This window comes from Oryctolagus cuniculus, chromosome 9 (genome assembly GCF_051225735.1).
Source record: "Oryctolagus cuniculus isolate XC-2025 breed Fujian yellow rabbit chromosome 9, ASM5122573v1, whole genome shotgun sequence".
NCBI classification, from domain to species: domain Eukaryota; kingdom Metazoa; phylum Chordata; class Mammalia; order Lagomorpha; family Leporidae; genus Oryctolagus; species Oryctolagus cuniculus.
In genome coordinates, this window is record NC_142875.1 from 86,880,561 (window position 1) to 86,903,161 (window position 22,601).

Here is a 22,601-nt window from a genome sequence, read left to right on the forward strand (position 1 = left end):
TTGAAGGACTTTTTGGTTGATATTTTCAACTTTGACTCCTTCCTGCCACACCCAAATCACCTCCTTTCTTCTGGATTGCATCATGACGGTGGCTATCGGCGTAAAGGCACCGGTGGTTCAGAGAAACCAAAGAGGGATAAGGATGAAAAGAATTCAAGCAACACTAGCGTTTTATTTAGGAGCTCAACTGGGTAACGGTCGTGGCTCACTAGGCTAATCCTCCGCCTAGCGGCGCCGGCACACCCGGTTCTAGTCCTGGTCGGGGCGCCGGATTCTGTCCCGGTTGCCCCTCTTCCAGGCCAGCTCTCTGCTGTGGCCCGGGAAGGCAGTGGAGGATGGCCCAAGTGCTTGGGGCCTGCACCCGCATGGGAGACCAGGAGAAGCACCTGACTCCTGCCTTCGGATCAGCGCGGTGCGCCGGCCACAGCCATTGGAGGGTGAACCAACGGCAAAAGGAAGACCTTTCTCACTGTCTCTCTCTCTCACTATCCACTCTGCCTGTCCAAAAAAAAAAAAAAAAAGAGTTACTAAGAGAGAGAGATCTTCCACCTGCTGGGCTGGCCCAGGCTGAAGCCAGGAGCCAGGAGCCAGGAGCTTCATCTGCGACTCCCATGTGGGTGACAGGGGCCCAAGCATTTGGTCCATCTTCTGCTCTTCTTCCAGGTGATTACCAGGGAACTGGATTGGAAATGGAGCATCTGGGACTTGAACCAGTGCCTATATGTGATGCAGGCATCACAGGTGGCAGCTTTGCCCATTGTGGCTACACCACAACATTGATACCAATGTTACACCTTTTATTTTAAAAAACGATTTATTTATTTATTTATTTGGCAGACAGAGTGATGGAGAGAGGAAGAGATAAGAGAGTGAGAAAGAGAAGAAAGAGAGAGGAGAGACAGCGAGGAAGATCTTCCATCTGCTGGTTCACTCTCCAAATGGCTAAAACGACCAGGGCTGGGTCAAGTCAGAGCCAGGAGTTCCATCCTGGTCTCCCACGTGGGTGCAGAGACCCAGGCACCTGGGCCATCTTCTACTGCTTTCCCAGGTGCATCAGCAGGGAGCTGGATTGGAAGTGGAACAGCAGGACTTGAACTGATGCTTTGATACAGGATGCCTGAGTTGCAGGTGACAGCTTAACCTGCTCACCACAATGTTAGCCTCCATGCTGCCTCTTTTCACACCCATTCATACCTGTGCCACTCACCTGGGAAGGGGGTGAATTACACAGAAACATTACACCTAGAATGCAGTGGGAGTCTGGAGAAATCAGTGAGGTGTGGTTGGGCACTTCCCAAAGGTCTCACTATAGCAGGCATTCATCTTCGTGCAAATGTAGTAATGAGAATGACACTCCTGCCCCAGCCGAACTGGAGATGGGCCTGGAAGCTCATCCTTCCAGCCAGGGTGAAAGTGATTAAAACATATTTCTGAGGTGTGGGATGGATGTTATTGCATCCAGAGCTGTCGCAGTGTGGCTGATAAATAATAATAGATTCCAGTGCTTGAGAGGAGACTCATGTCATTGGTCAGAGCGCTATCCTGGGGTTGCTCCATTATACTTTCTATTTCAAAATGGACAAAGCCCAGCAGAAGAGCTAAAAGATTAGTTGACCGAATACCAGGATTCAGAAAAATCTTAAGCCAAAACTGAGAGGATGAACTTTTAAACAATAAAGTATCAGGGTCCGTGCTGTGGCGTAGCGGGTAAAGCCATTGCCTGCAGTGCCAGCATCCCATATGGGTGCCGGTTCAAGTCCCTGCTGCTCCACTTCTGATCCAGCTCTCTGCTAATGGTCTGGTAAAGCAGTGGAGCATGACCAAAGTGCTTGGGCCCCCGCCCCTCCATGGAAGACCTGGAAGAACCTCCTGATTCCTGGCTTCGGATTAGCTCAGCCCTGTCCGTTGTGGCCATTTGGGGAGAGAACTGGTGGATGGAAAACCTCTCTCTCTCTCTCTCTCTCTCTCTCTCTCAACTCTGCCTTTCAAATAAATCAATCTTTTAAAAAAGCGTCTCATTTAAAATTAATTAATTGCATAAGTGTGAAATAGATAAACAGAAATTTTAGACAGCCACGAATTTGGTGTGGTTTGGCATATAACTTGGCTACTGTGTAGCCTGCTGCCACAGCAGCACAAGTGGAGTGTTGTGTCTACATGAAGGGAGGGAATAACCACAGTTGTGCTTTGTTCTCAGCACTCACGCCCAGGCCTAATAGACACTCTTAAAAGTGGGCGTGGGAATCTGGATGGTGTCCATGAGGGAGCTCTGGAAACCCCACTGTATGAGATGTGACTGAGGAAACCACAAATGTTTGCCCTGGCAGGACCTGGCTCACACCCCAGCTGTCTGCAACAGTTTGCAAAGCTGCCCAGGAGAAGAGAGTTGATATTTTCTGCAATACTTCAGGGGGCTGAACTACTGCTCATGCTTGGAATTTCAGAGTGAGGAGGCCCTTTCCTAACAATTCTGGGCATTTTGGCATGCAGCCAGCATCTCCAGAAAGTTCCATGGAGAGACCAAGTGGGCATCAGAGGGACAGTTGCACTGAGAGAGAAATTGAATGAGGCGGTCTCTGAAGTTGCTTCTGACTCTGAGATTTTGGCCATGTCTCTCTCTCTTTTAAAAAAATCCAAATCATTTTATTATTTAACTGACTTACATATGATGTGAGTGACTTCAAAAGATTACAGTTAAAACACAAGGATCAAGGCTGGCACCATGGCGCACTAGGTTAATCCTCCGCCTGTGGTGCTGGCATCCCATATGGGTGCCAGGTTCTAGTCTCAGTTGCTCCTCTTCCAGTCCAGCTCTCTGCTGTGGCCTGGGAGGGCAGTGGAGGATGTCCCAAGTACTTGGGCCCTGCACCCGCGTGGGAGACCCAGAAGAAGCTCCTGGCTCCTGGCTTCGGATCGGCACAGCTCCGGCCATGGCGTCCATTTAGGGGAGTGAACCAACAGAAGGAAGATCTTTCTCTCTGTCTCTCTCTCATTGTCTGTAACTCTACCTGTCAAATAAATAAATAAAATCATTTAAAAAAACACAAGGATAACATACTTTTCTAAAAATGAAGAAACACAGGTAAAAGGGAAAGAGAATGGAGGTAGAATGAAACTCTAGGGAATAGAGTCACACACGTTAACACATGCTTTGTGATTTTTTTTTAATTCACAGGAGGGTCTCAGATTGACCGCTAAACTTTCTAGCAGTCAAGAAGTTGAAGGAAAGTTGGTTAGTTACATGATTAACGATGTTGACAAGATTTAAATCAAACATATTCTGGAGAAGTGTATTCCTGAAATGTAGGCCAGCCAGAATTTTCCCCAACTGATCTTTATCAGAAAATTCTGTAAGATTAAGACAAAATATCCTTCCATTATGAGCAGGCATAATAATTAAGATATCTTTTGGGATGCCTGCATTTTGTATCAGAGTGGTTGAGTTAGAGTTTTTGGCCATGTCTCTTCATCATGGCCCACAGACTCCTTTAGATAGCATTTGGGGCTGGTGAAAGGATTTCTTGTGGGTAATATTCAAAGGGAAAGCATTTTGGGACAATTGGTGCTTGAAGTTATGCAAAACAAAAGTGAGGATTCCCACCCTGCCCAACCCCAACTCCGCCACTACACACACACACACACACACACACACAGAAGCACACACACACACCTTCTTCTTCCTAGAAGGCAAAGACTGAGTAAAGCATTTATAGAACCAAGTTCTCTGTTGCAAGGCACTTCTGGAAATCTGCTCAGAGCACAGAGACCGGAGAGAGGGAAATAGCGCTCTCCTCCAGAGCACCTGGCTGTGCCAACACTCCTTGGAATTAGTGTCTCTGCACATCCTTGGCTGACATTGCCTTCATCAGCCAGTGTCAGCTAATGGGGACAGTGTCTTGTGCAGGTCATCTGCACCCCTAAGAGGCTGGGAGGGACAGACAGGCCAAGGGTCTGAAAGAGTGGGGTGTGTGTGGAGCAAGAGTTAGCCGTTCACAGCCCTGTCTCCTACCACAGAGCCTCAGTGTCCTGTCCCATGGATGGCACCTGTCGGACAGGTTCCCGGGAGCTAATGGCTGGAAAGACCTCTGTGACCTGATGGTGCATGTTCACTTGTCTTGGGCCACCCTATCAGAACGCTACCTGCTGGGTAATCTATACAGATTTCTTGGCTTATAGTTCTAGAGGCTTGGAATTCCGAGAGAGAGGGAGATGTTTTCCATCCTTTGGTTCATTCCTCAGATGGCCACAAAGGCCAGAGCTGAGCTGATCCGAAGTCAGGAGCCAGGAGCTTCTTCTGGGTCTCCTACGTGGATGCAAGGGTCCATCTTCCACTGCTTTCCCAGGGCATAGCAGAAAGCTAGATCGAAAGTCTAGCAGCCAGGACGTGTAACAAGGCCCATATGGGATGCCAGCACTTCAGGCTGGGGCTTTAACCCGCTGTGTCACAGGGCCAGCCCCTAAGATCTATTTTCAATTAACTTTATACACATACGATTAACTCTATGTTAAGTAAAGAGTTTAACAAATAGTATGGGGGAAAAAACCCTGTTCCTCAACAGTCAAGACAAGGGCTGCTCAAAGTCATGGCTTCTCAAAGTGTCAATTTCACTTCTACAGATCGCCTTTTAGGTGCTCTGCTGATTTTTATAGGTCAGGGAGAATATATGGTATTTGTCCTTTTGGGACTTGCTTATTTGCTAAGTATGACGTTTTCTAGTATCATCCATTTTGTTGCAAACAACCAGATTTCTTGTTTTATTTTTACCACTGTGTAGTATTCCACCATGTACATATCTTCCTGGAAATTTAAGAAAATGATGCCCCCAGTTTGTCTCAGGAGCTTCCCAGGTGTCCACCTTGGCTGTCTCACCACTGAAGTGCCTCCCTCCCTAGACTGGGAGCCAGACTCTTTGCCAGCACAGCCAAACAGTCTCTCAAGACTGTCTGCAAACTGCTCTCCACTCCTCAGCCAACGGATCTTCAATTACGCAAGTGAAACAGACGCCTGAGAACAGCACAGAGTCTCCTTGACCACTCCTTGTTTAAAAACATAGGCAGAGCTCCCTCATCCTTTTCAGTTGCTCACCACAGCACCATTCCACAAGTGTACGTAAACTTGGCTTGCCAGTGATGTACTGGTAAGCTGTTTCTGGTGGGGGCTGGAGGAGGAGGAGCCCCGTGGGAGTGCTTGCCAATTCCTGATGTGTAAATACTCTTCCATGGCCAGGTTCAAGCTGCCAGCCCAGTGTCGCCGACTGCAGCGGTGGAAGGAGATGCACACAGTTGGTCTTTTTTTTTTTTTTTTTACTTATTCATTCATTTGAAAGTCAGAGTTACACAAAGAAAGAAGGAGAGGCAGAGAGAGAGAGGTCTTCCATTTTCTGGTTCACTCCCCAGATGGCTGCAATGGCTGGAGCTGCGCCACTCTGAAGCCAGGAGCCAGGAGCTTCTTTGGGTCTCCCACGTGGGTGCATGGGCCCAAGGACCTGGGCCATCTTCTACTGCTTTCCCAGGCCATAGCAGAGAGCTGGACTGGAAGTGGAGAGCTGGGACCTGAACTGGTGCCCACATGGGATGCCAGCACCACAGGCGGCAGCTTTGCCTGCTACGCCACAGCCCCAGCCCCACACTTGGTTCTTAGGAGCTGGTAGAAACACGGCCCCTACCTGAGACCTTTGTGGGGCATCAACTCAGCCAGGTCTCTTCAGGGAGTGAAAAGCTCAGGGCACCTCCTGAAGGAAGTGTCTGAGATATTTTACCAAAACGAAGGCACCAGCGGGTCTGTCAACGGGGAAAGAAGTGGGGTGAGGGCGAGGAGGGGTGGATGTCATCCCCAGGACACCTTGAACCTTTGCCGCCCCAGAGTTTCCTTCAAGGGCATAGCAATGCCTGGAGGTTTTCTGTCTCCAGGAAGGAGGCAGAGGGAGTGCTTGGGAGTCCAGCTCCAACCGCCAAGTTGCTGTGAGCCTTTCCCCACAGGTGAACGAGAAAGAATGTTGGAACAGGAGTCAGAAAGCTTTGACCCAGTTTGGAGTTTGCGCCCACTGCTGTGGGCATTGGGCAAAGCATCTTGCTTCTTTGAACTCAAGTCTGCATCTGCACAGCGGGCTCATGACCACAGTTCTCCTGGCTGCACAAAGTAAGAGAAGACACGCAAATTAAAAACAGATCACGGAGCTGGTGCTGTGGCGTAGCGAGTAAAGCCACTGCCTGCAGTGCCGGCATTCCATATGGGCACCGGTTTGAGTCTTGGCTGCTCCACTTCCAATCCAGCTCTCTGCTGTGGCCTGGGAAAGCAGTAGAAGATGGCCCAAGCCCTTGGGCCCCTGCACTCACGTGGGAGACCTGGAAGAAGCTCCTGGCTCCAGGTTTTGGATCGGCACAGCTCTGGCCATTGCGGCCATCTGGGGACTGAACCAGTGAATAGAAGACCTCTCTCTCTCCCTCTCTCTCTCTCTGTCCCTCTTTCTCTGTGTAACTCTTTCAAATAAATAAATAGATAAATAAATATTTAAAAAAAGCAGTCCATGGAAGTGAACATACGCTGCAATCTAGAAGATGTGCTCTGACGTGAGTTGCTTTTGTTGTCATCTGTGCTTGTTCTCTGTCCACATGCTGTTCCTGTAACGTGTGTGTCCACATTAGAGGTGAGCAAGTCTCAAGGGAAGGTCTTGTGGGCATCAGCTCACCCAGGAGCTGGCACCCTGCCTCTGCGGTTGGCAAAGCTTGTGCTGCTGCCAATGGCCAAGAATTCTGCCTCACTGTTGCTACTGCAGGTTGCTGCTCCGCACCCAGGCAGCCTTCCAGAGGCGAGTCTGTGACAGTGGCACTCAGCAAACTCCAACCCAATCACTTAGAGCCCCTGGCAAGTGAGTGCCACGACCTGTGCTCCCCAGGAGCCAGGAGCATAGACGCAACCAGGACTCTGGCCGGCTCTAGGGAGGGAGACAAATACAAAGGTACTTCACAGAGTTCACGGAAAAACTGTATTGGAAGAGAAGTTTATTTTGGTGCTAAAAAATTGAAATCTATGCATACAAAGGGTCTTCAAAAGAGTTCATAGAAGTGCATATTAGAAAAAAATCTGTGCAGAGATTTCCAAGTTGTTCTGCACCAAAATGTACCCGCTTTAGGTGGAACTCAAGGCTCTGCTTATCTACTCTTCTGGCAATGGAGACAATTTCAGCTCCAGCATCCTTGAGTTAGCCTGGGTGGGGATAAGAAGAAAACTAGAGGAATAAAAAAGGAAGGGGAACAGATGGCGGTGCAGGAGTGGAGATGTTTTGGCAGAAGCTTTTGAGGAAGGAATGGAGCCAGAAGGAAGAAAGCCCAGCCTACATGCGACACGCCGGGTCTGAACAGGGTGAGGGCGCTGCTCTGCAGCAAGAGGATAACCCTTGCATTAGGGGTTCATCCCTGGAAGCTTTCTTGAGCCAGACAGGAGCCTGGAGCTGCAGGTGTATAGTCAAGAGTGGTGAGCATTTGCATGGAATCCCAGAGAAAGGGAAACGTCCCTGTAAGCTGCGTCTGTCGCAGAGCAGGATGGACTTACAAAGGCTGATTGCCACTGGAAGAAGGGAATTCTGGGGAGTTTCTTGCAGATGATCCCTGATCCATATAGGGTTTCTGAGCAAGTAACACAAAGTCAGGCCCACCTTTCCTGTGTCTGCATCCTGCTTGGAATGACTGAAAGACACCTTAGCAGATCCCAGCTCCTGGTCAAAAATGCATTAAGAAAAAAAAGGAGTGGTAGATAAATAATAATGCATATTAAACCTCAGAGTGTTCTTTCATAGGCTTTACTCATTTACTTTGGGGGGCAGATCTTGGCATGAAGCCTCATCATCATTGATACTGATCTCCATAATACTTTCTGCTTTTGAATAATGATGGGGATGGACAAGATGTTCTCAAGGGCTCCACGCAGCCCTGGCACTCGCTAACCCAGGGACTTCATGTTCCAGATGCGGGCCTCTGCTTCTGGACGATGTGGTCCCAAAGACCACGGGGCCTCTGAGACAATGGGTGTCTTGGTGGGGCCTAAATGCATAAATGGACAGGTGTCCACCTGTGGGAATCTCCTTACTGATTTTATTTTGCAGTATACATTTTTTTTTTCTTGACAGGCAGAGTTAGACAGTGAGAGAAACAGAGAGAAAGGTCTTGTTTTTTCCGTTGGTTCACCCCCCAAAATGGCCACTACAGCCGGCGCGTTGCGCCAATCCGAAGCCAGGAGTGAGGTGCTTCCTCCTGGTCTCCCATGCAGGTGCAGGGCCCAAGCACTTGGGCCATCCTCCACTGCCTTCCAGGCCACAGCAAAGAGCTGGCCTGGAAGAGGAGCAACTGGGACAGAATCCGGCGCCCCGACCAGGACTAGAACCTGGGGTGCCGGCGCTGCAGGCAGAGGATTAGCCAAGTGAGCTGCAGCGCCAGCCCACAGTATACATTTTCTAAAGCTTTAAAGAGTGGATACTGGAAGGGGACATACAAGAAGAGCCTTCTGGGGTTTTGTTGGGATTTTACATCTTCGCTTAGTTGGTGGCAACCTGCCTGTTTTCACCGTGTGGTATGCGATTGTGATCTGGGCACTTCCTTTATGTGTGTTACGCCTTACTACATGTTCACTTGTTAAAACCGAGGCATGAAGACTGTGACATTTTGGAGGTTCCATGTGATAATCTGACACATGGATACATTTTGTAAGGTTAAAATGAGGGCACATCTATCTAGCTCCTCAAGTACATAATTTCTTTATGGTGAACACAATCCAGATTGTTTCTTCTATTTTTAAAAATCTAGGGGCCCACGCTGAGGCATAGAAGCCCAAGCCTCCGGCATCTCACCTGGGTGCCAGCTCATGTCCTGGCTGCTCCTCTTCTGATCCAGCTCCCTGCTTATGGCCCAGGGAAGGCGGTGGAAGATGGCTCAAGTGCTTGGGCACCCTCATAGGTGACCCAGAGGAAGCTCCTGGCTGCTGGCTTCAGATTGGCCCAGTTCTAGTCACTGCAGACATGTGGGGAGTGAACCAGCGGATGGAGGACCTTTCTCTTCCTGTCTGTAATGCTGCCATTCAAGTAAATAAATAAGATCTTTTTTAAAAATTTATTTGACAGGTAGATTTATAGACAGTGAGAGAGACAGAGAGAGACAGAGAGAAAGGTCTTCCTTCCGTTGGTTCACTCCCCAAATGGCTGCCACAGCCAGTGCTGCACTGATCCAAAGCCAGGAGCCAGGTGTTTCTTCCTGGTTTCTCATGCTGGTGCAGGAGCCCAAGCACTTGGGCCATCCTCCACTGCACTCCCAGGCCACAGCAGAGAGCTGGACTGAAAGAGGAGCAACCGGGACTAGAACCTGTGCCTATATGGGATGCTGGTGCTGCAGGCAGAGGATTAACCAAGTGAGCCACGGTGCCGGCCCCAATAAATAAGATCTTTTAAAAAATCCATATACACTGCATCATTGTCATCTATAGTTAGCCCACTGGGCAATAGAACACCAGAACGTCTTTCTCGTGTCGCACTACAACTCAGTTCCCATTCACGTCTTTTCCTCTCCTTCCTAAACCAAGGTGCACATGGTGCCTGTTGGAGAAGGAGGTGGAAGTGGTTTGTAGGCTCAGCCAGTGGTGGGTTGAATGGTAGGAGCACCCCATATGGAAGGCAGTCCATGTGACAAAGTCCAAGGAGAGGAGAACTTGGGGACATCCCAGGAACCCAAGGTTTGAGTGTGAGCATCGCAAGGAACTGGGGGAGAGTGAACCAATGACTCAGGGCTGTGAGGGCCCAGGACAGGGACGGTGTCCATGCACACATCACAGTTGGTTGAGCTTTGTCTCAGAGCTGAGGGAACTCCCTGGAAGGCATGATAGGATGGGTCCAGAAGAATCAGTTTTGTCTCTGTTAGTGCAATGGTCCCTCAGCCTCTGCAGGGGAGCCCAGAGCTGTACCTGCCTTCCCCGCACCTTGGCATCCCCCAGAGCACACTGGCCATTTCCTGGAAGGTTTGTCCAAGTGGCTGCATAACCACCCACTATGCCCTATAGATAAGTAGACTAAGACTAGGAGTCTTTTCAAAATTCTTGGTGCAGGGACAGCACTATGGCAAAATGGGCTAAGCCTCCACCTGCACTCCTGGCATCCCACATGGGCACCAGTTCAACTCCCGGCTCCTCCATTTCTGACCCAGCTCTCTGCTAATGGCCTGGGAAAAGCAGTGGAGGATGGCTTGTCTATCCTACACCCAGTCTGTTAACAAGAATGTCGCAAGGACCAGTGGAACTGGTTGAGCTTCCCTCTTCACACCTACCCTCCTGCCTCCTCTCCAACCCTAGGGTTACCACTGTCCTAAATGTTCTCCTTATCAACTCCTTGCTTTTTTAAAAATTCATGGTTTTATGATATAAAGCTGAATTTTGTTTGATATTTGAACTTCAAAAATATACTAAATGTTGGTTTTTCTGAGTTTTTTTATTCAGCAATATTTCTAAGACTCATCCTTATGTTTGCATATTGCTGACTCTCATCCATTTTCACTGCTATATAATATCCTATTGCACGATCACACCATGAGTTCTTATTTATTTTCCTACTGATGAGCATTTGAGTATTTTCAGCTTGGGTATATGCTGAACTCACTTCAGTGATGATTCTTCCAGATGCCTCTTGGCAAATGCAAGAGGATTTCAGAGCTTGTACCTGGGAAAGGCACTGCTGGGCCTCCAAATGTCTCCAGTGTCCACATCACTGAACCTTTCCACCAGCAGTATAAGGGAATGATGGAGATGGGGCAGCATCGAGTCACTGCTTTCCAGTTATCTGGGTTTCACGGGGTTGTCCTCTTGCTTTGCTTGCATGTATCTTGTCTTTCTGAAAATTGGCTATTTGGTTTTTTTTAACTTTTATTTAATAAATATAAATGTCCAAAGTACAACTTTTGGATTATAGTGGCTTTTTCCCCCCATAACCTCCTTGATGGGTTGAATTGGAACCCCCTGGCACATTTCTAACTCTACCATTAGGGGTAAGTCCAAGTTAGCATGTGCCTAACTGTACATCTCCTCCCTCTCTTATTCCCCCTCTTATATTTAATGGGGATCACTTTTCAGTTATATTTAAACACCTAAGAATAATTGTGTGTTAAATAAAGAGATAAACCAATGGTATTAAGTAGAACAAAATAATACTAAAAGGAATAAAGTAGTAAGTTGTTTCTCGACAGTCAGGACAAGGGCTGATCAAGTCATTGTTTCTCATGGTGTCCATTTCACTTCAACAGGTTTCCTTTTAGGTGCTCAGTTAGTTGTTTCCAATCAGGGAGAACATATGATATTTGTCCCTTTGGGACTGGCTTATTTCACTCAGCATGATGTTTTCCAGATTCCTCCATTGCAAACAACGGCATTTCATTTTTTTTGACTGCTGTATAGTATTCTATAGAGTACATGTCCCATAATTTCTTTATCCAGTCTTCTGTTGATGGGCATTTGGGTTGGTTCCAGGTCTTAGCTATTGTGAATTGAGCTGCAATAAACATTAAGGTGCAGACAGCTCTTTTATTTGCCAGAAAATTGGCTATTTGTAACTTTTGCTCATTTCATTGTTGGGTAGCAGGACTTTTTCGTACTGAATTTTAGTAGTTTTTTTAAAAACCAATCCTCTGCTGCTTTTCATATATATATCAAGCATAGATTTACAGATTGCAAAACACTTTTTAATTTAGAATAATTTTAGATGTCTAGAAGAGTTGCAAAGATACTACACAGAGAATTACTACTCATCCAGTTTTGCTGAATGGTAACCTCATCTATTATTGTGGTAATTTTGCCCCTAAATAAACTCATGCTTTAGGTCCATTTTCTGCCTTTACCCTCATATTAACTAAACTCTAGACTTCATTCAGATTTTACCCGTTTTTCTAGAAGCATTGTTTATCTGCTCCAGGATCCAATCAGTATACCACTGTGCACATAATGTGAAGTGTTTTTAATTCTCTTTTATGTTGTCTTTTGAAGCCTGGAGTTCTTAATTTTAATGTAGCTGCACTTACTGATTTTTCCACTTAAAATTAGTGCTTTGGGAAACTTGTTTAAGAAGTTCCTCCTATGCCTGTGTCATCACCATGCTCCTCTATATGTAGGTTTTTGCCATCACATTGAAGTCTTTGATCCATCACAACAGGCTTTTCTGAAGGTGTCAGGCAAGGATCCAGTGTTATTTTGTCTCTAGAATAGCAGCTGTATAATAAGTCTTTATGTTTGACATTAAAGTTCTGCTTTTTTCTTCTTCAGGAATTATTTGTCTATTCTTGGCTCTTAACTCTGGACATAAAATTTTAAACTCAGCTTGCTGTATTCCTTGAAAAGGCCCGTTAGGATTTTTTGTTTGTTTTATTTGAAAGGTAGAGCAACATAGAAAGTTGTGTGTGTGGCGGGGTGGGGGATCCTCCATCTTTTGGTTTACTCCCCATATGCCATTATCAGCTGGGCTGGGTTGGAGCAGGGAGCCAGTTACTCTGTCAGGGTCATTCACGTGAGTAGCAGCGACCTAAGCACTTGGGCCACGCCCCACTGCCTGCCAGGGTGTGCATTAACAGGAAACCAAGTCAGTAGTAGAGGCAAGACTTGAACCAGTTTCAAGGATGTGGGCATCCCAAGCAGCGGTTTAACCACTGTGCCACAAACTCCTGCCCTGGCCTGCTTGGGTTTTGCACTGAGACCATTCAGAGAAAATTTACATCATTACAGTGGTACTTTTACAATATCAGTATTTTTTTTTTTAACTTTTGACAGACAGAGTTAGAGAGAGAGAGAGAGAGACAGAGACAGAGAGAAAGGTCTTCCTTTTACGTTGGTTCACTCCCCGAATGGCCGCTACAGCCGGAGCTGCACCAATCCGAAGCCAGGAGCGAGGTGCTTCCTCCTGGTCTCCCATGCGGGTGCAGGGCCCAAGCACTTGGGCCATCCTCCACTGCACTCCCAGGCCACAGCAGAGAGCTGGACTGGAAGAGGAGCAACCAGGTCAGAATCCGGTGTGCCGGCGCTGCAGGCGGAGGATTAGCCAAGTGAGCCGCGGCGCCGGGCACAATATCAGTATTTTCAATCTAAAATTCATGTTTTTCTCCATTTACTTCAGTCTTTCAAAATGTCTCCATATATTTAAAATTTTTCTCTAAAAAGAGACGGGACGTCTTTTATTAGACTTTTGCCTACATATTTTATGCTTCTGGAGGGGCCGGCGCCGTGGCACACTAGGTTAACCCTCCGCCTGCGGTGCCGGCATCCATTTGGGTGCCGGGTTCTAGTCCCGGTTGCTCCTCTTCCAGTCCAGCTCTCTGCTGTGGCCCGGGAGGGCAGTGGAGGATGGCCCAAGTGCTTGGGCCATATGGGAGACCAGGAGGAAGCACCTGGCTCCTGGCTTCAGATTGGTGCAGCTCCGGCCGTAGCGGTCATTCGGGGAGTGAACCAACAGAAGGAAGACCTTTCTCTTTCTCTGTTTTTCTCTTTCACTGTCTGTAACTCTACCTGTCAAATAAATAAATAAATAAAATATTTTTTAAAAAGTCTCCATATATTTAAATTTTTTCTCTAAAAAGAGATGGGACATCTTTTATTAGACTTATGCCTACATATTTTATGCTTCTGGCGATAATCATAAATAATACATTTTATATATTATTTTCTGATTATTGATGGTGTATAGAAATTCAAATGTTTTGTAGGTTTTTTTCAGTTGAGATAGTCCACAGACTGTACACTTTTAAAGTGGACAATTCAGTGATTTTCAGTATAGTTGCAAGTTACATCATCACCATCAGCCTTATGATTGCAGAACAATTTCATTGTCCCTTAAAGAACTCACCTACAGTCAATTCCCGATCTCCTTTCTCTGGCAAAAGCAAATTTGCTTTCTGTCTCTCTGGGTCTGCCTATTCTGAACATTCTACATAAGTGGAATCATCTAATGTTCAGTCTCTTCTCATTGGCTTTTTGTACTCTGCAGAACGTTCTCAGGGCCCACCCATTTTGAGGCATGTATCAGAACTCCATTCCTTTTTAAGCCGAGGAATAGTGTATCCCACGGATGGATATCCCACACGTTGTTTATTCATTCAGCAGCTGACGGACAAATGGGTTTCCACTTTTTGCCTTATCAAATAATACTACTGGGGACGTTGGTGTGCGCGTTCTCAGGTGGACATATGTTTTCGGTTCTCTCGGGAATATATGTAGACATGGAATTGTTGGATCTTATAACAACTAAGTTCAACTTTTTGAGGAACCATCAAACTTTTCCCGAAAAGCTGCACCACTTTCCATTCCTACTGCAATCTGTCCAATTAGCCACATCCTGGACAACCTTTGTTACTGTCTGACTTTTCTCCGCTGGGCACTCTGTTGGGTGTGAAGTGGTATCTCACTTTGGGTTTAAATCGCATTGCTCTGGTGACTAAGGATGTTGAGCATCTTTTCCCAGGCTTAGTGCCCATTTGTGCATTTGTTTCACAGAAATGTGTATTCAAACCCTTTACACATAAAAAAAATGGACTGTGGCATAACAGATAAAACTGCTACTTGCAGTACCAGCATCCCATATGGGCGCCAGTTTGAGTCCTGGCTGCTCCACTTCCGATCCAGCTCTCTGCTATGGCCTGAGAAATCTGTGGAAGATGGTTCAAGTGCTTGGGCCCCTGCACCCATGTGGGAGACCCAGAAGAAGCTCCTGGATCCTGGGTTTGGACCTGCCCCGCTCCAGCCATTACAGCCATTTGGGGAGTGAACCAGTGGATGGAAGACCTCTCTGTCTCTGCCTTTGCCTCTCTGTAGCTCTGCCTTTCAAATAAATATATGAATCTTTTTTAAAAAAAATGGCCATTCATTGTTTTATTATTGAGCTGTAAGAGTTGCTTCTACGGTCTGGATACCAGTTCTCTATCAGATATTTGATCTGCAAATATTTGTCCCTCGTTCTTTGGGGTGTCTCTTAACTCTCTTGACAGTGAAGCACTAAGTTTTTAACTGTGTTTAATCACTTCTCTTTCACTTGTTTGTGCTTTCAGCAGCTTACCCAAGAAATTGGCGTCTAATCTGAGATCACGAAGATTCAAAGCTACACTTTCTTCTAAGAGTTTGAGCACTTTAGCTCTCCCTAAGGTTTTTGATTCATTTTTATTTAATTTTTCAAATTAATTAATTTACTTACTTTAAAGGCAGAGTGACAAAGAGAAAAGGAGAGATGAAGAGAGAGAGAGAGAGAGAGAGAGAAATCTTCCATCCTCTGGTTCCCACCTCAAATGGCCTCAACATTCGGAGCTAGACCAGATGGAAGTCAAGAGTCTGGAACTCCATCCGGGTCTTCCACGTGGGTGGCAGGGGTCCAAGTACTTGGGTCACCTTCTTCTTTCCTAGGTGTGTTAGCAGGGAGCTGGATTGGAAGCGGAGCAGCTGGGATTGTAACAGGCACTCTGATATGGGATGCCTGCACTGCAGGCAGTGACTTAACCTGATACACCGCAATGTCAGCACCATTTTGAATTAATTTTTTCGATCATTTGTTGAAAAGGCTATTCTTTTCCCATTAAAGCATCTTGGCACCTTTGTTGAAAAGTCATTGGCTATAGATGTGAGCATTTGTTTCTGGATTCTCAATTTTATTCCATTGACAAAGTCCACCTCATGCCAGTAATAGTTTTTAATCACTGAAACTTTGTAGTAAGTTTTGAAATCAGAAGTGTGAGTCTTTTAACTTTGTTCTTCTTTTCAAGATTGCTTCGACTCTCCTGGGTCCCTTATATTTCCCTCTGAATTTTGAGATCAGCAAGTTAATTTGTTAGGGCAGGCTGTTGGGGTATTGATATGAATTACATTAAATCTGTAGATTAACCCAGGAAGAATTGGGCTCTCTTTCCATTTATTTGGGTGTCCCTTCACTCCTTTAGAGTGATGTTTTATAATTCCCAGTGTATGTATCTTGCACCTCCATGGTCAAATTTATTCCTAAGAACTTTTCTTGTTGATGCTATTATAGATGGAATTTTTAAAATTTCTTTTTCAGATTCATTGCTAGTATATAGAACTGCAATTGGTTTTTATATTTGACCTTGTGTCTTACAGCCTTGGTGAACTTGTTTATTAGCTCTAATAGTTTGGGGGAGAGGAAAAGGGGATCCTTGGGTTTCTCTATACACAAGATTATGGCATCTGCAATAGAGGTAGTTTAGCCTCTGCCTTTCCAAAGCTTCCCTTCCCTAATTCTCTTTTCCTTCCCTACTTGTCCTGGAGGGAAGCTCCAGGAGAGTGGTGAAGAAATGTGCTGGGAGAAGATGTCTTCTATTATTGCTGATCCTAGAGGAAAAGCTTTCAATGTTTTACCACTAAATACTGCACTGGCTGAAGTCTCTTCATAGATGCTCTGTATCAAGCTGACATCTACTTCTATTGCTAGCTTGCTGGGTCATGAAAAGGTGATGGAGTTTGTCCAGTGCTTTTTCTACATCTTTTGAGATGAATGTCATGTGGTTTCTGTCTTTATTCTACTCTCACAGTGCATTTATACTGGTTGATTTTGGTATGCTGACATTACCTCATATTCTGGGAAGAAGTCCCACTAGACCATGATGGATAATATCTTTTCAAAGCTGCCCTATTGAGTTTATTGATATTTTATAAGACACCAGGCATATTTGAGTTAACTATTATGGTATCATTAGTTTTGATACCAGAATAATATTTGATTCATAGAATTAGTTGGAAAATGTTTGCTTTTATTCTTTTTTTGGAAGAGTTTGTGAAGGATTGGTGTTAATTCTTCCTTAAGCCATCAGTAGAACTTGCCAGAGAAGCCACTTGGCCCTGGGGTTTTCCTACTGGAAATTTTAAAATATTACTAATTCAGGCCGGCGCCACGGCTCACTAGGCTAATCCTCCGCCTTGCGGCGCCGGCACACCCGGTTCTAGTCCTGGTCGGGGCGCCGGATTCTGTCCCGGTTGCCCCTCTTCCAGGCCAGCCCTCTGCTGTGGCCCGGGAAGGCAGTGGAGGATGGCCCAAGTGCTTGGGGCCTGCACCCGCATGGGAGACCAGGAGAAGCACCTGGCTCCTGCCTTCGGATCAGCGCGGTGCGCCGGCCGCAGCGCACCAGCCGTGGCAGCCATTGGAGGGTGAACCAACGGCAAAGGAAGACCTTTCTCTCTGTCTGTCTCTCTCTCTCACTGTCCACTCTGCCTGTCAAAAAAAAAAATATTACTAATTCAGCCTCTTTGTGTGTTACTCATCTATTAAGATTTTCTATCTCTTTGTATCAGTTTTAGTAATTAATGATTTTCAAATAATTTGTACAGTTCTTCAAGGTTGTCTAATTTGTTGACATACAATCACCCATGGCATTCCTTTATAATCATTTTTATTTCTGTAAGGTCTGTAGTATTAGCCCCTTGTTCATTCTTGATGCTGGTAATTTGAGTCTTCTCTTCATCTTGATGAGTTTTGCTAAAATTTCTCAATTTTGTTGGTCTTTACAATGAAACTTCTGGCTTATTGATTTTCTCAGTTTTTCTATTCTGTTTCACTGTAATCTTTATTATTTCTTTCTTCTGCTCAGTTGGAGTTTAGTTCTCTGTTTTGCTCTCTCACTCTCCCTTCCTCTGTCTCCTTAGTTTCTCATAACTTTAGGTTATTTATTTCTCCTTTTTTAATATATATTTTTACTTATGTAAATTTCCCTCCAGACATTGATTTTGCCATAGTGGAATGTTGTGCTTTGTTCTTCATCTCAGAGCATATTCTAATTTCTTTTGTGACTCAATTCCTTTTTTTATGGGACCTTATATGTAAGCAACTTGCAAAACTTTTATTAATTTTTAATATTTCCTTAGATTCTTGGAATTTTCTACATAAGCAATAACATCATCTATCATAAGAGGCAGATTTCTTTCTTTCTTTGCAGTACAAAAACCTGTTATTTATTTTTTATTTCCTGACTATTTTGGCTAAGACCTTGAATACTATTAAATAAAGCATTCTATGTTTTTTACAAACTCCACTTTCAAAAGTCAGATACATCTCTCTGAAAGTCAGGAATAAGATGAGGGTATGTGTTTGATTCCAGAGCTCTGTGTCTCACTGGGCTGATGATGTGACCTCGGTTCCCTGACCACAGTGACTACTTCCGAAGAGGACACAACCTGCACCAGGCCCCTCAGCCTTGTTCTCTGAGGGCTGTCAAACTGCATCTGAGAGATGGGATTGGTAAACCAGGAATACCAGCCCCATCTCCTGCAGAGGAAAGAAATCTATCTGCAGGAACCACAAAATATACTGTGCTTCTCTCTCTCCCCAGGCCCTGGGGAAAACAGGATTAATTCTTATTTCATAAGTTGCTGTGCATATGAAATACAATAATTATTTCAAAGCATGAAGCACAAAGACTCAATAAATACCACCTGTTGATTTTTTTTCACGTTAATATGCTTAACAAAATATTCTATACTTGCAGCTTTGCGCTCCTCTATTGTTCTTGCCATCCCCTGCAGAGATGGGAAAATCTTCCCTCTGAGGGTGCTGTTGTGGTGCAGTAGGTTAAGCCACCACTTGGTGCAACGGCATCACATGTCAGAGTGCTGGTAGCATCAGTTCCAGTCCCAGCTGCTCTTCTTCTGATCTGGCTCCCTGCTAATGCACCTGGGAATGCATCGGAAGATGGCCCAAGTACTTGGGCACCTATCACCCAAATGGGAGACCCAGGTGGAGTTTCAGACTCCCAGCTTTGACCTGGCCTAGCCCCTGCCTTTCCAGTGATTTGGGGGATTGAGCCAGCAGATTCTCTCTCTCTCTCTCTCTCTCCCTTCCTCCCTCCCTCCCTCCCTCTGCCTTTCAAATAAATAGACCTTTAAAAACACTTCCCTCTGTCTTACTGACTTAAAAAAGGAGGAAATAGGATTCCTTTTCTGACATATCAAGAGACATAACATGTGTGTAAGTAAACACTCGTTAGGTGCTTTGAGCACTACTTTATTTTTTTTGGATGCAGAACATGTTTTATTGCATTCATAACTCTATCTGCTAAGACCTGCTTCTGGAATGCCAACTCCAGATTATTATGACTTTTTTTAAAATAAAAAAAAGTACTCCTTTTAACTGTGGTAATAAGATGCATATAGCATAAAATTTACCATCTCAACAATGTTTAAGTGCACAGTTCAGTGACATGAAGCACATTCCCAGGCTTATCCGGTCCTCACCAGCATCTCTCTTCAGGACTCTATGTATTGCAAAACTGAAACCCTGACCCATTTAGCAGCAACAGTGCCCCATTCCCCTTCTCCATTGCCCTGGCTACCAGCGTTCTTCCTTCTGCCTCCATAAGTGGAATTATACAGCATTTGTCCTTCTACACCTGCCTATTTCACTTAGGATGATTAATGTCCTCAAGGGTTATCCAATGGTGCCACCTGTGTAAAAATGTCCTTTTTAAAAATTTAATAATATTCTAATATATACATATATAATCTCATACATTCTCCTTTTTGAGGTTCAGTAATAGATAGATAGATAGATAGATAGATACATGATAGATAGATATAGATAGATAACAGAACTCACATTGCCTTTTTCTGTCCCTCATTGACAGGCACTTGGGTCGCTTCTGCATCTTCACTATTATGAATACTGCCACTACAAACATGGGTGTGAAAATCTCTCTTCAAGATCTTGCTTTTGATTCTTGTGGGTCTAAATTCAATGACTTATGCAATTTTTCAAGGAAGTGGTTCTGGCCTCCCAACATAACTCCCTGACTGTTAACAGCATCTCCCTACACCCTCCCCAGTGAGGCCCCTGCAGCTCAAGGAACATGGAACTTGCCAAAGCTTCACACACAGCTCATTGAGGAGCAGGGTGTTTCCAGCCTGGTCCATCTGCTCCAATACCAGTGTTCTTCCCACTGTAACTTCCTGTCTTTCACCAAAGAGAAAAGTATTGAAGCTAATCAGTGGGTTCCCCAAAGTGATGTGCCATAGTTGAAATCCAAATACAATCACTTTTCAATATATGAGGGATAAACACAAAACAGTGGAAGGAAGAGATCCTTATCACAAAGGCTTTAAACAGCATACTTAGAAATTAGGCTGGTGTGTGAATTTAAAAATCTATTGAGGGCCTAGCTGGGTGGGCCACTGCCTGTGACCCTGGCATCCCTTATAGGGACTCTGGTTTGAGTCCCAGCTACTCCACTTCTGATCCAGCTCCCTGCTTATGCACCTGGGATAGCAATGAAAGATGGTACAAGTGTTTGGGTCTCTGCCACCTACATGGGAGACCCAGGTAGAATTCAGGGCTCTGGCTTGGCTTGGATCAGTCCTGACCATTGAGGCCATTTGGGGAGTGAAACTGGATGGAAGATCTCTCCTTCTCTGTCATTCTGCCAGTCAAATAAATACATCTCAAAAAAAAAAAAAACCCAAAGATTTATTGAGACAAAATGATCAAATTCTTGTAGAAGAAATAAAGGAAGTGTTGAAAAGTTGGATGTTAGGCCTTGAAGATCAGAAAGCTCCAGTGGCTAATTATAGATAGAATTCAAAAACTACTGAACATTCCCTCTGGAGCTATTCTGAAACTCCTGGGAAAATAGATAGATATGAGCATCACTTCAGAGGAGGAAAATAAAAGCAGAATCAGAGAACTCAATTTTTCAGATAATTATAAAATAAATCATCAAGTGACAACAAGAAAACTATGATTCTGGCCTAAGAACAGAAAAAATAACCAATGAAAGTGTTACCGGAGGGAAGGTTGTGGAAGCCATGGGGTTCTTGTCTTCATGCAATAAAGAATTCAGGCATGAGACAGAGGCTTTACTGTGGACAGGGCATCCGTCAGAATGGACAGAGAGAGAGAGCGCCCAGTCGCTCTGATTGGGGGAGAGCCAGGTTACATGGTTGAATACATGAGAGAATACACCTGGGCAGGCCAGGCCAGCGGCAGCTCAACAGAGAGGGAGAGGGCTGAGCACGCAGTCTGTTTGGACTCCCTAGGTTTCTTAGGGAGTCTGTTTACCCACTTACCCCTCTCCTCCAAGACAAAGGATGGAGAGTCCTGGCAGAAGGATTTGTTGGGTGAAAATTAGCAGATTCCTCCCCAGATTTGCTGGTGCCTGGGCAGAGTAGCGGGGCTTCCCTTAGGGCATCTGAGAAGGTTTTATTGCCTCCTGTTAGCAGGTCAGGTAACCCATTTGGTCCTGAGGAGAGAGAATTCTCCTGGGAGCTTTCCTTGAGGGGAAGGGCTGGGACCACCTGGGCGGTTATCAAGGTCTGGGCAGGAGTTGAAGTGCAAGATGCTGGGCTTCTGGAGCTTTCACAGTGGGTGCTGGTCTTCTGGCCTTTCTCATACACACATAGGCTCAGTTTCTGACATCCTACCTAACAAAGGAAAGTGTAGATTCGAGATATATACCTAAACTATGTGAGAGCTGATAGGAAGACTAACCAACAGTAAGAAAACAATGAGAAAGGAGGTAACTTCTTTTTTTAAATCTTTTTTTTATAAGATTTATTTATTTGAAAGGCAGAGTTACAGACAGAAGGGGGGTGTTTTTTTTTGTTTTTTTTTGTTTTTTGTTTTGGCCGGCACCGCGGCTCAATAGGCTAATCCTCTGCCTAGCAGCGCCGGCACACCGGGTTCTAGTCCCTTTCAGGGCGCCGGATTCTGTCCCAGTTGCCCCTCTTCCAGGCCAGCTCTCTGCTATGGCCAGGGAGTGCAGTGGAGAATGGCCCAAGTGCTTGGGGCCTGCACCCCATGGGAGACCAAGGAGAAGCACCTGGCTCCTGCCTTCAGATCAGCGCGGTGCGCCGGCTGCAGCGTGCCGGCCGCGGCGGCCATTGGAGGGTGAACCAATGGCAATGGAAGACCTTTCTCTCTGTCTCTCTCTCTCTCACTGTCCACTCTGCCTGTCAAAAAAAGGGGGGTGGGGTGGGGAGGGGGGGGAATGAGAGAGATCTTCTCTGCTGGTTCACTCCCCAAATGGCCACAATGTCCAGAACAGGGTCAGGCCAAAGTCAGGAGCCAGGAGCTTCCACATGGGTCTTCCACATGGGTGGCAGAGACTCAAGAACTTGAGACAGCCTCTGCTGCTTTCCCAGGTACATTAGTAGGGAGTTGCATCAGAAATGGAGCAGCTGGGACTTGAACCAGTGCCCATAAGGGATGCTGGCTCTGCAGGCTGTGACTTAACCCCCTGCACCACAGCACAGGCCACAGAAGGTAACTTTGAATTCTTATTATTGGGGGAACTGGGTGACAATAAAATCTAATATGTAATGAGCATTAACTCTGTGCCAGAGGTTATTCTACGAGTAATTACTTATTTAATCCTAACAACTTCACAAGGTGTGCACTACTAGTATCTCAATTTTATGGATGAAGAAACCACATTTCCAAAAGCTTCCATGTACGACCTTGCCGGACGCCTGTATGCAGCCAGTTACCTGGCCGAGCTGGATTCAGTCCAAAGCAGCCTCATCAGGCCCAGCCTTGATTTCATGCCACTGCTGCCCCCTCTGTTTAAATACTCATGCTTTAAAATCCTTTTCACTTATTTGAAAGGCAGAGTTA